We start from the raw sequence: 13476 nt of genomic DNA, 5'->3' as shown, positions 1-13476 counted from the left end.
ACCTCTGCCACATCAGGATGTGACCACCTAAGAACAGAAGCCATGGCCAAAGGAAGGTGATACAGCAGACTTTGACTCATGAATCCCTGGAGTCAGCCGCACCTGAAAGCAGATTCACCTAGGGATGCTTAACGACGCGGGTTAGTGCATCCCTTCTGCTAAAGTTGGCTGAGTTCTGTCACTCATCCACTAAAAGGTTTCAGCTATGGAGCAAGGCTCCAAAACAGGGTGCTGAGTGACCCTCTCACTGTCCCCAGAAACCCCCAACTCCCTTGTCACACACAACACAGCTGAGGCTGTACCCGTGGGGATGGCTCCCAACTGATGGCCCATGACCATTCTGTGTGCCCCACAGTCTCTGCCTCCTGCTTGGTCAGGAGTAAGCACAAGTCATTTTCAAACCCCAGCTCCACCCAGCATTCCCTGCCCCAAGGCCTCAACACACCCTGTCGGTTTCCTGGGCCTGGCTTGCTTGTTTACTTGCTTTTTTTCCCTCCCTCCTTCCCTCCCTCCCTCCCTCCCTCTTTCCCTCCTTCCTTCCTTTTTTTTAATACTTACTTTATTTTATTTTTTATGTTATTTATTTATTTATTTTTGATTTTTCAAGACAAGATTTCTCTGTGTAGCCCTTGCTGTCCTGGAACTCGCTCTGTAGACCAGGCTGGCCTCAAACTCACAGAGACCCACCTGCCTCTGCCTCCTGAGTGCTGGGATTAAAGGGGTGCACCACCGCCTGTCTCTCTCTCTCTCTCTCTCTCTCTCTCTCTCTCTCTCTCTCATTCTTTCTCTCTTTTCTTCTTTCTTGTTTGTACTGTGATTTTCTTTTCTTTAAACAATCAATTCTTTTTTTTAATTTTATTTATTTTTATTTTATGTGCATTGGTGTTTTGCCTGTATGTATGTCTGTGTGAGGGTGTCAGATCTTGGAGTTACAGACAGTTGTGAGCTGTCATGTGGGTGCTGGGAATTGAACCTGAGTCCTATGCAAGAGCAATCAATGCTCTTAACCACTGAGCCATCTCTTCAGCCCCTGTACTGTGATTTTCTTTTCCTTTGTGGCATAACTCCATATAGCCAAGGTTAACCTTGAACTCGTGATTCTCCAGCCGCCAGTGGAGATCACAGACATGCCCCACTACTCCTTGCTTCATGTCTCTACAGTCACATAGGGGAAAGATCACCTATCCTGCAGGCTGCTTAAAGGAACTGAATAGGGCCGCCACTGCTAGGACCACAGTGGCCCTTAGCAAGTGCTCTGGGGGACTCTGCATGCTCAGAGCCTGGGCCCCAGCCAGGCACTTAGAGTCCACTTGAGAAAACAGAACCTTCACGGAAACTTCAACGACCAATGGAGACAGGGTGAGTGGGACAATCCCCTGCTGGCCCCTGGTGGTGCATCCCTCTGTCCCTCCACCCCAGCCCCTGACCCCAGACTGGCACACAGGTGCACAGGAGATGCCCATCCGGTGACTCACTGCCAGAGTGGGAACAGCCATGAGTTCTGACTCAGACAGGAGAATCAGGTAACAGCAGCTCAAGCCACTTCCTGACCAGGCCAAGGACAGCTGGGTGTGCCCCTCACTAGCATCTCAGGCTTCCTGACCGAACCCTGACCCCCTCACCCCACGACCGCCAGAGCCCCTGAACCGGGACTGTGAAAGGGTTCAACAGAGGCCCAGGACTGGGTATTCAGTAGGTGACCCCCAGAGTTCAGTAGGTGACCCCCAGAGTGGACCTGACAAACATCTCACCAAGTCATAGAAGGCCACATATCATAGGGTTCCATTCATTTGTTGGGTTTCTTTGATTGTTTATTTCTTGAGACAAGATTTCTCTGTGCAACTCTGGCTGTTCTAGAACTCACAGAGATTTGCCTGCCTCTGCCTCCCGAATGGTAGGATTAAAGGTGTGCACCACCACCACCAGCATATGGTTCCACTTCCACAAAATGGCAAGACTTGGCAAATCTGTCATTTAGGGATGACGGGGTCAGAGGACTGAGGGAAAGGTGACCCCAACAGGGAGCAAAGCTGCTGTTCCAAAATTATGTTCTTGTGGTTTGAATAAGATGCTCCCCAAAGAGCCCACAATGGTGGCACACCCATTTAATCCCAGCACTTGGAGACAAAGGCAGGTCGATCTCTGAGTTTGAGGCCAGCAGGTCTACAGAGCGAGTTTCAGGATAGCTAGAGCTACATGGAGAAACCCTGTCTTAACAAAAAAGAAACAAACAAACAAAACAAACAAACAAAAACCCCAAAGATTCATATAATTGAATGTTTGGTTCTTAGTTGGTGAACGTGTTTAGGAAGGATTAGGAGGTATGTCCTTGTTGGGGAAGGTGTGTCACTGGGGGTCAGCTTTGAGATTTCAAAAGCCCATGCAGAGCCGTGTGTGTGTGTGTGTGTGTGTGTGTGTGTGTGTGTGTGTGTGTCCATCCTCCTCTCTCTCTCCCCCCTCTTTTCTGCCTAAACATAATATGTAAGCTTTCAATTATTGCTCCATTGCTGCCCTGCTCCCTGCCTTGGTGGGCATGGACTCACCCTCTGAAACTGTAAGCAAGCCTCCATTCAATGCTTTCTTTTATAATTGCCCTGGGCACGGTGTCTCCTCACAGCAACAGTGACTAAGGTAGTTCTAGTGATGGTTACAGAGTTGGTTGGTATGGAGGGCCGGGAGGTGCTGGTTCATGCCACGGGTGAGCAGTGTGGTGCATGCCTGCGTGGGATCTCCATGAGGCTGACACAGAGCAGCTGACTCCCCAAGAACAGAGCTGTCTCACTGCCAGCAGCCTCTTATGGCTTTGCAGTCCTCTGGGGGCAAAGCCTCCCCAGTGTTTGGTGGATCCTGGTCATCTAACACTCGCTAGCTTTCTGCTAGACCAAGAAAAGGCTTCATACTCAGCATCTTGAGAAGACAAAATGTCTGGCTGTACTTGTATGGAATTTTTGTTTTGTCTTGTTTGGAGGCGGGGTCTCAGGTAACCCAAACTGACCTCGGATTTGCTGAGGATAACCTTTGTGAAAAATCTCAATTGTCAACTTGATGATACCTACAGTCACCAGGGAGATGGGCCTCTGGGCATGCCTGGGAAAAGCTGTCTTGATTAGGTTGATGGGTTAATTGAGCAGGAAAGATCTGCTCGCTGTGGGCGGTAGGTACCATGCCCTGAGCTGGGAGACTGGACTGAATAAAAAAGTGACCTAAGCAGCAATATTCACTCATTCTTTCATTACCGTCTGCTTCCTGGACGCGAATGCCACATGATCAACTGCCGCAGGCTCCTCCGCTCTGCAGTCCCGCCGTGGCGGCCTGCACCTTGACCTGGGAGCTGGAACAAACCCTCCTCCCTTCAGTTGCTCTTGTCTGAGTATGTTCTCACAGCAGCAGCAGAAGTGAAACAACCTGGAACTCCCGACACCGACCCCCACAGTCTGAGTGCTAGGGTCGGCGTGGGACACCACACCTGGCCGCTCCTGGCCTTTTATGGATTTCTTGTTGTTGAGACGGGCTGGCCTCAACCTTGCTCTGGAGTTAAGGACGACCTTGAATTTCTGATCCTCCTGAGTGCTAGGATTCTAGGTGTGGGCCACCATACCCGGTTTGTCTGATGGGACCCCTACTTCCTGCACTCTAGGCAAGCACTCTACAACTGAGTCACGTCCTGGACTATGTTTATTGTCATTTATACCTTGAACAAACATTTCCTCTTGACAGGGCTGAAGAGTTTTCTCTTATATGGAGTCCTTTCTTAGTTTCTGTCACCAAACCCTTATGAATAAGACTTCATATAGTTAGGGCAATGTCTCATTGACTTGTTTTTGTTTTGTTTTTCAAGACAGGTCTCTGTAACAGTTCTGGCTGTCCGAGGACTCCCTTTGTAAACCAAGCTGGCATCGAACTCACAGAGACCCACTGGCCTCTGTCTCCCAAATGCTGGGATTAAAAGCGTGTGCCACCACCATCTGTGGAGGACAATGTCTTACCCTTGTACAAACCAGGAACAAGATCCTAAAACAATGTCCATGGTTCTAGGCCAATGTGGTCGTCAACTTCTGTTCCATGCCAACTCTGCACAAAAAACTGAGAGACTTTTTCCAAAGTTGACTCACAGCTAACATTTCTAAAAATCCATACTATTACACAGGCATCTATATTTCCATTTATATAAAAAAGCCAATAATCAAAGTATGTCAGGCAGCCAGTAGCAAACAGCCTTTCTAGGCTCTGCAGTCATTTGGATAAAGTATACAGTCCGTCATGAAATGTAAGTTTCCTTCTAAAAGAAATGGATGTGGGGCTGACAAGGTGGTTCAGCAAGTAAAGGACTTGCAGCTCAAGTCTGATGATCTGGGTTTGATCCCCGGAAGTCACAGGGGAAGGAGCAAACTGACTCCTGAAAATTGTCTTCTGACCTCCAGGTGTGCACACCTGTGCATGCACGTGTACACTAGCACAGGCAAAAGCATGCACATGCAGATGCTAACACACACACACACACACACACGCACACGCACGCACGCACGCACGCACGCACGCACGCACGCCTGGCCAACTTCATGGAAGCAAAAGGAACAGTATGCCCAAGGACACATTCTGCTTTATCTGTTTTATCAAACAACAAAGTCCCCGAGTTTAGGAACTGATGAAGGAGGCTGAGCCATAGACCAAGGAAGGCAGACTGACCTCTGTGTAGAGGGGGAGATGGCAAGACCACTTAGGGCTGGCCAGGCTCCGATCTCCAGGGGGGCTAAGTACTCAGGTGTGTCTCCTTCGCAAACACTTGCTCACTTACATTTTGGCCAATATCCTATGAATACCACCCACATCTTCAGAGGTAAGATGGGCATGGAATCCTAGCACTGGGAAGGTGGAAACAGGAGGATCAAGAATTCGACTAGACTGGGCTACATAGTAAGACTGTGTCTCAAAAAACAAAAGCCTGTCTGGCATGGTAGCACAAGCCTTTAATCTTAGCACTTGGAAAGCAGAGGTCTGCATAGTCTGGTGTATATATTGAGTTCTAGGCCAGCCATGTCTACATAGTCCCTATTTCAAAAAAAGCGGGGCGGGGAGCTGGAGAGATTGCCCAGTGGTTACGAGTACTCACTGCTCTTGCAAATGAACTGGGTTAAAATCCCAGCACCTACAAGGCCGTTCACAACAATCTCTAACCAGCTCCAGGAGGTCCAACATCCTTTTCTAGCCTCCAAGGGCACCAGGCACACACATGGTACATAGACATACATGCAAGTAAAACACCCATATAATGAAAATGAAAAAAACTTTAAATATGAGCATGGGGGCACACACCTATGATCCCAGGACTCAGGAGATAGAGACACGAGGATCAGGTCAAGAGTTCAAGGTCATACTCAGTTACATAGCCAGTTAGGAGCCCGCCTGGGTTCCATGAGACACTGTCTTAAATAATAAAAATGTAATGAGTAGCTCTGGTCTCACAAGGCCTGAGTGGGGAGGGCTGTGACATACCTACTAGGCACCAGCACGCACTATGAGTGGCTTGGGCAGATGCCTTTTCTGTTTGTCCCAAACTCAAGTGCCCCTGCTGGCACAGCAAGCAAGCACTTGACCAACACAGCCATTCCCCAGCCTCTGTTTCTTAGCTTCTGTCTTCAACCCTCAGACAGCACCTGACTCTGTAAGATTTACTGAATAAATCATCTCATCAGATGGGGTGGGGAAAGCCTGCATGGCAGGTGTCGTCCCAGCCTACAGGAAACCAAGAAGCCAGTCACACTGCTTCTAAAAGTGGGGCCCACTGTAGACCCAGATGGAAAAGGGAGGTTGGAAAGCTCGTGCTCGCCATTGCATTTTGCAGAGGATACTAATTTACAGAAAAGAAGTGCCACAACCATCATTAAAGGCGAATCTCCCAATGCTTGCCCAGCATGCATGACGCAGAGGCAGGAGGATCCTAAGTTCAAAGCCAAGCTTGCCCAGCTGGTGAATTGAAACTAGCCTTGGCTAGGTGAGACCCTGTCTCAAAAAGAAAATTTCCAAAAATAAATAAATAAATAAAAATAATAATAATAAAAAATAAAAATAAAAAAAAAGGGTTGGGGATTTAGCTCAGTGGTAGAGCGCTTGCCTAGCAAGCGCAAGGCTCTGGGTTCAATCCTCAGCTCAAAAAAATAAAATAAAAATAAAATAAAATAAAATAAATAGAAAATTTCAGGCCGGGCGGTGGTGGCGCAGGCCTTTAATCCCAGCAGTCGGAAGGCAGAGTCGGGCGGATCTCTGTGAGTTCGAGGCCAGTCTGAGCTACCAAATGAGTTCCAGGAAAGGTGCAAAGCTACACAGAGAAACCCTGTCTCAAAAAAAAAAAAAAAAAAAAAAAGAATAAGAGAAAAGAAAAGAAAATTTCAAAGCCTTAGAAGAAGTTCCTCATTCCAAGGTATTCGAAATAAGACCCTACCTGCTCCTCATCTCACTTCTCCCTCCCCCAAATCTGTCCCAGAGAACAAGGCGATGAGCAGTGCCCTCTGCTGGAGAGCCTCTTGCTTGCGGAGACAGCGGTGACCACAAGGGGATGCTGCCCCCTGGTGGCCGCACCGCTCGACAGCCCGAAAGCGCAGATAGGCTTCTTCCAGAGATGGCTCAAAGCTGGCTGGCCCCCCCTACTCTGCCCCTCCGCTCCTGCTAGCAGCCCGCGTTGCTGGAAGAATTGTCTTCTGAGGGCTCCGCCTATTAGAGATGATTAGGAGGAGACTCCAGGTTCTTGCCTGAAGCCTCAAAGGCAAACCGCCAAAGGTGCCTGGTCCAGTAGCCACGCCCATCGCCAGAGCGGACCAATCAGGGCTCCCTGTCTTCCTGGCCTCGGTGATTGGCTTAGGGATGAATCTACGCTCCCAGCAAGGGCTCCCTAGAAATTATTCTCAGGGACTGGAGAAAAGGATCTGTAGGATGTGTGCGTGTGCGTGTGTGTCTGTCGAAAAGGATTTGTGAGATGGTGTGTGTGTGTGTGTACGTGTGTGTGTATACATCCCGAGAAAAGGATTTGTGGGATGTGTGTGTGTGCGCGCGCGCGCGCGCGCGCGCACGCGTGTGTGTGTGTGTGTGTGTGTGTGTGTGTGTGTGTGTACGTCCCTAAGGCGTTCCCATTAAGGGCATTCTGGCTACTTCAAGGATAGCTGCTTAGGATAAGGCCAAAAACAGACTCGAGAGCAGAGAGGCACATCTCCCAACAACCTGGTAGGGTTCTCATTTTCAAACATCTATCACAGCAGTGTATTAGTGACGTGTATCTTTGTTGTGAAAAGAACTGAAGCGTTTCTTTTGGCCCACGGCTCGAGGGTGCAGCCCACCACGGCCAGAGAAGTCTTAGCAGCAAGGCTGTGATGCAGCTGGTCCTTACCGCATCTCAAGTCAGGAAACAAAGAGCATGTTCAGCTACCTTTGTCCTTTTTACCCAGTCGGCAACCCCTCCCCATGGGACGGGTCTTCCTATCAGGTCAGCTTAATCTAGACAAGTCCTCACAGGCATGCAGGAGGCTTGCCTCCTTGGAGAATCTAGATCCTGTCAACTTGACAATAATAGCTGTCACAGCCAATAGCCCCTTCAGTGATGTAGTGCTCTCAAGGTGCCCATGTTTCCTCCTGTGAACAGACCTAGTGAAACGCATTTGGGTCATGCCTAAAAGACACACAAGTAGAAGACAGACTAGTTTAGATGAGGAGAAGGGTTAGTGGGAGAGGGGCAAGAGGGGGTAACAGGTGGGGAGAGTGAATGTGATCTAAATACACTATAGGCACATTAGGTTGTGTGCAACTGTTATGCCCAGATTGCAGGGACCCCCAAAAGACCACCATGGAGACTGGAGACTGAATCCCATATGTAAAAGCAAAGAGCCTTTATTTTCAAGCTCTGAGCTTTGTCTCTCCGTCTGTCAGACGCAGCAGCGAGAGCAGAGGGCCCTGAGCCCAGGCAGGGTGGAGCTTTTATCATAGCAGTGGTTGGGGTGAGGGGTTTTCCAGAGCTCAGGACCCTGATTAGCTGACATTTGTCTAGGGGTATCTGTAAAACAAAGTAAGTGTGTGCTAGACTCAGGGACATCTGGCTACCTTATCTAATGGTTGGAATGTTTGGAGTGTCAGGTACTTCCCCTTAGATGTAGGTCCTCCCTGAGTGGGGTCAGCTTATGGCTTTTCCTGGGTCTGGGTGCTGCCTGCCAGTAAGCCTGTCACAGCAGCTGTGTCTGGGCCTCTAAGCCTGTCATGGCAGCTGTGTGGTCAAGCTGTTTTGGGGCCCCTCTACACAACAAACTATTTTTTTCCTACGATTAAATTTCATTATTTATTTGAAGTGATGCCACTGCACACATGTGGATAACTTATGGAGATTGATGTCTCCTTGCATCATGTGGATCCTGAGGATTGAACTCAGGTTGTCAGGCTTAGCCGAGCGCAGCCCTTAACCACTGAACTGTCTGATGTGCCTAAGAAGCACGTTTTACTTAGTGTTTATACAGTTTCTGTCCCCAGGCTTCAGTCTGAGGAATCCTGTCACATCAGCAACCTGACCAGGTCATTCTGTCAAGCAAAATCCCCTCCTGGACTGAAGCCAATGGTCTCCAGAAGTGGCTTTTCATCTTGACATAATGGCAAATGTACTCCCTTGGAACAAGGGCCTCTGGATACCTTGTGTCTGTACTCCAGGCCAGCCTGGATGCTTGCCGAGAAGGGAATTGAGCTGTTGATCTCTGCCCGAGCAGGGCTCTCCCCTGTCAGCTTCCATCTGGGTAATTAACCTGCTGGCAGCTGAGGGTCTGTCTCTATCCATGTCCGTGGGTGGAGTATAGCCATCTCTGGATGCATGCCTGGCTGCTCTGAGAGGTGGCTCCTCGGTGACTTCAGGACAAGCCAACTGAGGTCCTGCTCCGACACAGGAGGTTCAAAGCTCAGGTAAACAGTCCTCTCAAGTATGTCATGGAGCTGGGGACAGATGGAGCTTCTGTTGTGTGTTGGCCACCTGTGCCCTTCTGTTTTTACTGTGTCCGAAATCTCAGTTCTCTGAATGTGATGGAGCTACCTACTTCAGTCAGTCCCCCATGACTATTTCCTCCATCCTCACTAACAGCACCAAGAACTTTCAAGGGTAACCTGGTTTGGCCATTATTATGCAGACAGCATCACACCCACCCCAGAGTGTTAGAAATATAGCATCAAGGTGAGGGTGAGGTTCAATTGGTAGAGTACTTGCTTAGTATGCAGGAAGTCCTGGGTTCTCTAGCACCACATAAGCCAGGTGTGTTGACACAGGCCTTGGGAGGTAGAAGCAGAAAAAAAAAAAAAAAATCATAAGTTCAAGGTCATCCTCAGCACTACGTAGTGATCTGGAGGTCAGCCTGGGCTATGTGAGACCTTATCTCCAAAACAACAGCAATAACAACCAAAAAAAAAAAAAAAAAAAACCCAAACAAACAACCAAAACAACAAGAAGAAACCTTTGTCTAACTCAGTGTCCCCATGACTTTGAGTGCCTGGCACAAGGGACATTTCCTCAGCTGTTTGGGCTGACTATACAACCCAGAATGCATATGGTGCCTTGGACACACTGGCAATTCCTGCCACATGTCTGGCTGACTCAACCAGCACCAGTGAATGGTGAAGTTCAGCAAGAAGCCTGGTGTTTCACTTTCTCTGCGGACGCCAACATTCCAGCTCAGCACCCCTCCCTGAGAGAATGAAGATGGGTGGGTCAGTGCCCTGTAAGGTAGACGTGAGAAAAGTTCTCAAACCAATGAAACATGCTGAATATCTGTTAAAAATGTCTTGGGCGGCCAGGCGGTGGTGGCGCATGCCTGTAATCCCAGCACTCGGGAGGCAGAGCCAGGTGGATCTCTGAGTTCCAGGCCAGCCTGGTCTACAGAGCGAGTTCCAGGCCAGGCTCCAAAGCTACAGAGAAACCCTGTCTCAAAAAAACCAAAAAAAAAAAAAAAACCAAAAAGTCTTGGGCTTGGAGCTGGGGAGAAGGCTCAGTGGTTAAGAGCACTGGCTGCTCTTCCTAAAGGACCCTCACTCAATTCCCAGCACTCACATGGCAGTTCATAACTGTAACTCCAGTTTCAGATCTGACACCTTCTTACAGACATGCATGCAGGCAAAACATGAATGCACATGAAATAAAAATAAATTACTTTTTTAAATGTCTTGAGCCTGGTGTGGTGATGTATGCATTCAATCACGGCACTGTAACATGAATATCAAAGAGTCTTATTAATAAAATCAAACCTGAGGCCAGTTATTGGGGTGAATGCTGGAAGATCAGAGAAGCAGAACAAGCCGCAGCTAGCTACCTCACCTCACCATTTCCTCAGCTGATCCTGTTCCTCAGACTGGATGCCTCTGAGTCCTCATCCAGAATGGATCTCAGCTGAACTGTAGTGCTCCAAAACCAAAAAGCTTAACCAGCCAAATGCTTCTAGTTTCTGGTCCTCACGCCTTATATATCTTTCTACTTTCTGCCATTACTCCCTGGGATTAAAGGCTGGATTTCTGGGACTAAAGGCGTGTGTCACCGTGCCTGGCTGTTTCTAATGTGGCCTTGAACTCAGAGATCCAGAGGTATTTCTGTCTCTGAAATGCCAGGATTAAAGGCGTGTGCTACCAGTGCCAATCCTCATGTTTAATATTGTGGCCGTCCTGTTCTCTGACCCCAGATAAGTTTATTAGCCTGCACAATATTTTTGGGAACACGATACCACACGGCACTCAAGAGGCAGAGGCAGGTGGATCTCTGTGAGTTTGAGGCCAGCCTCATCTACAGAGTGAGTTCCAGGTCAACTTGGGCTACACAGAAACCCTGTCTCAAAAAAATGAAAGAAGCATAAAAACAAGGTACTACTACCCAAATTAAAGATTAGCTGGAGATGGGTAAATGCACCAAGTTTTCCTCAGATATCAGCAGACGGATGACAAGATTTGAATAAAGGACACTGGAGAGATGGCTCAGTGGTTAAGAGCACCATCTGTTCTTGCAGGGGACCCAGGTTTGGTTCCCAGCACCCACATGCAGCTCTAAACTGTAACTCCAGTTCTCAAAAAGCAAGAGTAGACAAGAACGCTACAGAACTGTCTCCAATCTGAAGGGCTGTTAGATGCAGTGAGGCCACTGTTAAGCTGCTAGCACTCTCTCTTCCATGGGCATTAGGTTTGGTGCCTCTGGCTCCAATGAATGCTTTGCCCACGGGCTTGTGCTCTAACTACTCAAGTGAGACCTAGTGGAGCAGCACTGCCCAGAAGCTGGCTGACACCAGCAGCACTTGCCGGCTTTTCTTGTCAGTCGTGTTGGGCTCTATCCTAGGTCCCTACAACACCCATCTTCCAGATCCTGGCCATCCAGGCAATGTTGGGCATGGGCTTCCTGTGTCTTTGGACCTAGTTACACTAGTCATTGGTTGGCCATCCCCACAAGCTCCGAGCCATTACCCCAGCACTTATTGTAGGAAGGACAGGTTGTGGATAGGTTTTATGGCTGGGTTGGTGTCCCAGGCCCACCACTAGGAGCCTTGCTTACAGATGGCCAGTTTAAGCTCCACAACTCCATTGCTAGGAGTCCTCACTATGGGCACGTGACCCTCCTAGGTTCCAGAAGTTTCCATTGTACTGTTTGTGGAAACCTAAGTGTACATTTTCTAAGGTCTGTGGCCAGGCAAGCATAGGAAATGAATTTGGCAACACTCACTGCACTGTGGGAAAACAATGGAAATCAGGAGCAGGATGGAGACAGTGAGCAAGCAGAAGCAACCAACCAGCAAGCTGCCTCAGGAGGTGGCTGGCAGAGGCTGGGATTCAAATCTTAGGCCTTTATACTATACAGTGAATGGCTCAGGCAATTGCAGAATGACACAACTCAGGGCTAGCACAAAGCTTGGAACTGGAAAAGCAAGGGACTCCTGTATCTGCAGGGCCACACAGGGAGCCATAAATAAGCGGAGCCCACTAATCAGATGCAGGGGCCATGAAGATAGCTCAGTGGTTAAGACCATGCACTCAAGCTGGACAGTGGTGGTACATGCCTTAAATCCCCAAACTCAGTGAGGCCGAGGCAGGTGGATCTGAGTTCAAGGCCAGCCACAGCTATACATAGAAACCAAACACTATCTTAAAAAAGAGAGCATGCGCTCTGGCAGAAGACTCAAGTTCTGTTCCCAGCATCCACATTAGACATTACAACCACCTGTTACTCCAGTTCCAGGGGTCCAACAGCAACTGTGGGCATCTGCATTCACACGAGCATACCTATATACACACAGGCATACTCATTCAAAACACTGTCAGGTGTGACGGAGCACGCCTTTAATTCCAGCACTCTGGAGACAGAGGCAGGCAGATCAGATCAGAGTTCCAAGACAGCCTGGTCTACAGAGAAACTATGTCTTGGAACACAGCACGACCCCCACCTCCCCACAAACGAGGAAAACACACACCCCAAAAAAGGGAAAGAAAAGCCAGCTGTGGTAGCACATGCCTTTAACCCCAGGAGGCAGAGGCAGGATCCAGAGTTCAAGGCTAGCCTAGTCTACAGAGATCCTACACAAAAGGATAAATCTGTGGGTGTCTGTAGAGCAGCTCTGGATGAAGAGCAGCCTGAGGCTGTTGGATCTCAGCCTTGTACCTGAACCCTCTCCCACTCCCTCTGAAGCCCTAGTTGGGAACCCCTCCCCCAAAAAAAGCCATGTTATTTTCCTGGGAGCACCCAACCAAGAGGACCAGGGAGAAAGAAGGGGTCTGCCCAAGACACGGCAGAGCCATGCTGCCTGTAAAACTGGAGTGAGGAGACAGTCTCCCTGCCACAGCTGAGGCAGGGCCTACATCGTATAACAGATGCTAGGCACTGGCATGGAGCCTGGCATGTAACTCTTAAAAAGCACAGTGGTTATTCTTAGAATAAGTGGGGGGAAACTGGGCTGAGGCAGCCAGGAACCCTGGAATAACCACATTCAAAGGGCGACTTGCCTGAGTCAACATGACTTCCAACTCCAGACTGCCTTGACTATACTTTAGAATTCATACAAAAAAAAAAAAAAAAAAATCACACCCAACCCTTCCCACCAACAGAGCAGCTTTCAGATGTATTGTCACACAACACCATTTGCTTAAAGCACACTGAGGATCGATCCATTTTTTTTTTAAAAATAAGCCAGTTAAAAATTCAGCCCAGGGCTGGAGGGATGGCTCAGAGGTTAAGAACACTGGCTATTCTTCCAGAGGTCCTGAGTTCAATTCCCAGCACCCACATGGTGGCTCACAACCATCGGTAATGAGACCTGGCTCCCTCTTCTGGCCTGCAGGGATAGATACATGCAAACAGAACACTGTATATGTAATAAATATTAAAAAAAAATCACCCATGGGGCCAGTCATGACTCAGGCAGCAGGTGGATCTAGCTCTGTAGGTTTGAGACTAATCTAAGCACCAGGCAATGCCAATCGGTACATATACACACATGC

The sequence above is a fragment of the Onychomys torridus genome, chromosome 4 (assembly GCF_903995425.1).
Source record: "Onychomys torridus chromosome 4, mOncTor1.1, whole genome shotgun sequence".
Lineage (NCBI taxonomy): Eukaryota > Metazoa > Chordata > Mammalia > Rodentia > Cricetidae > Onychomys > Onychomys torridus.
The sequence above is the reverse complement of the archived record's forward strand: the minus strand, read 5'-3'. Positions refer to the sequence as shown.